This window comes from Myotis yumanensis, unplaced genomic scaffold (genome assembly GCF_028538775.1).
Source record: "Myotis yumanensis isolate MYYU_CA2020_CCGP unplaced genomic scaffold, mMyoYum1.0.hap1 SCAF_8, whole genome shotgun sequence".
Classification (NCBI taxonomy): domain Eukaryota; kingdom Metazoa; phylum Chordata; class Mammalia; order Chiroptera; family Vespertilionidae; genus Myotis; species Myotis yumanensis.
The window spans coordinates 61,462,199-61,464,307 of record NW_027223759.1 but is presented as its reverse complement, the minus strand read 5'-3'; the positions used below and the strand labels follow the sequence as shown (position 1 = coordinate 61,464,307).

The following is a 2,109-nucleotide window of genomic DNA, read 5'->3' as shown; positions in this document are numbered from 1 at the left end:
CTGAAATCAATAAAAATATATTTTTAAAAATAAAGTGAGAAAAAGAATGATGGGAGGATACTTTAGATTAGGCAACGAAGGCCTCGCTGAGAGGGTAGTAATTAAGTTGAGATATGAAGCTGAGATATGACTACCAGAAAGAAAATGAAGGGAAAGATCATTCCCAGAAAAAGGAAACAGTGATTACAAAATCCTTACTATGGAAATGAATTTGGCATGTTCAAGTTAGAGCAGTGTGGTGAGGTTGGAAATGTGAATAGGAACCAGAGAATGTGGGATCTTAGCAACCAAGATAAAAAGGTTGATGGTATTTTAGTGTCACAGGATAATCTGGGTTTTTAGCAAGGAAGTTCCAACTTCTGATTTATACTTCTAAAAAAAATCACTCAGTGCTCCCTTCGGTAGCACATATACTAAAATTGGAATGATACTGAGAAGATTAGCATGGCCCCTTCGCAAGGATGATATGCAAATTCTTAAAGCATTCCATTTTTTTAAAAAAGAAAAAGAAGAAGAAGAAATCACTCAGGCTGCTGCGCAGAAAATGACTTGTAAGAAGCAAGAGTATAAGGAGGGAACCAGGAGGCTATTGTAACCGTTCAAGCAAGAGATTATGGTGTCATGAACTAAGGCGGAAGCATAAAGATAGAAAGAGGCAGGTAGTCTGTAGTCCCCCCTTATTCACAGGGGATACATTCCAAGACCCCCCCACAGATAGTACTGAACTCTAAATATACTATGTTTTTTCACATATATACCTGTATGTATATATATGAAAAAACATAGTGTAATTTATAAAGTAGACACATAAGAGATTAACAACAATAATAAGATAGAACAATTATAACAATATACTGTAATAAAAGTTATGTGAATGTGGTAGCTCTCTCTCTCTGATAACTGATCTGATAACAAAGATGACTTCTAAGTGACTAAGGCGTGGGCAGCATATACAGGGTGCATACGCCGGACAAAGTGGTGATTCATGTCCCAGGCCGGATGGAGAGCAACAGTGAGAGATGTTATCACACTACTCAGAATGGTATGCAACTTAAAACTTATGAATTGTTGCAGTTTTAGAATTTTCCATTTAACATTTTTGGACCATGTTGACTACAAGTAACTGAAACCTCAAAAAGTGAAACCAAGGATAGGGGGAACTACTGTAATACAATGTAATGGTCTTAGTGTAACAAGTAAGTCCCAACCTCAGTGGCTTAACACGGTAGCATTTTATTTTGAGTTCCTGACTGGTGTGCATCTCTCTATCTGGTCACAGAGAGAATGAGACTCCTTCTACCTTTTGACTATATTCTACTCTAGGGCCACAACAGTCTTCCTCATTCAGTCTTCAGATGGCGAATAGGGGACCACATGTGGGAGATTCCTATGGGCCTGGTCTGAAACTGATAGGCATCAAGTTAACCCACACTCTAGTAACTAGCCACATACTATATGCACCTAACTGCAAAGGAGGCAGAGAAATGTAGTTTATGACTGTGTCCAGGTAGAAAGGGAACCTGGTTTGCTAATTATCTAACAATCTCTGCCACCATTTTGTTTTGGATGTAGAGACTACAGAACATAGAACTGGATTGGATGAAATTGGTGAAAGGAAAGTTAAAAATCAAGAACGAAGTCTCAGCCCTGGTCGATGTGGCTCAGTTGGTTAGATGTTGTCCCATGCACTGAAAGGTTGCTGGTCAGGGCACACGCCCAGGTTGCAGGCTTGATGCCTGGTAGGGGTGTGTGCAGGAAGCAACCAATCGATGTTTCTCTCTCACATCAATGTTTTTCTCCCTCTCCTTTCCTCTCTCTAAAAATCAATTAAAAACATATTTTTTAAAAAGAATGAAGTCTCAGACTTTTCTCACTAGTGACGCTTGGTAACAGTATTGAAAGAAGATCTATGCTTGGTTCCTATCCTTCCCATAGCATAGCTCCAGCTTTTCTACTGAAAGAAGGGATGATGAGTGGAAGGAGACACAAAGCAATCTGAAGACTTAATCAGAGGTATAGGGAACAGTTTGATTGGAATGAATGCATATGAAGGAATACTGGTAAACAAGTTTAGAAGGCAGCTCATAGACCAATTGGGGAGCTCTGTGT

At 39.2% G+C, this 2,109-nt stretch overlaps 1 non-coding gene across 1 annotated transcript; it reads left to right on the top strand.

The window, feature by feature from the left end:
• Positions 1-389: 389 nt before the first annotated feature.
• LOC139015849 (U6 spliceosomal RNA) lies at positions 390-496 on the top strand. Its single transcript, XR_011472505.1, has one exon. It is a non-coding gene; the product is annotated as a U6 spliceosomal RNA (small nuclear RNA).
• Positions 497-2,109: the final 1,613 nt, after the last annotated feature.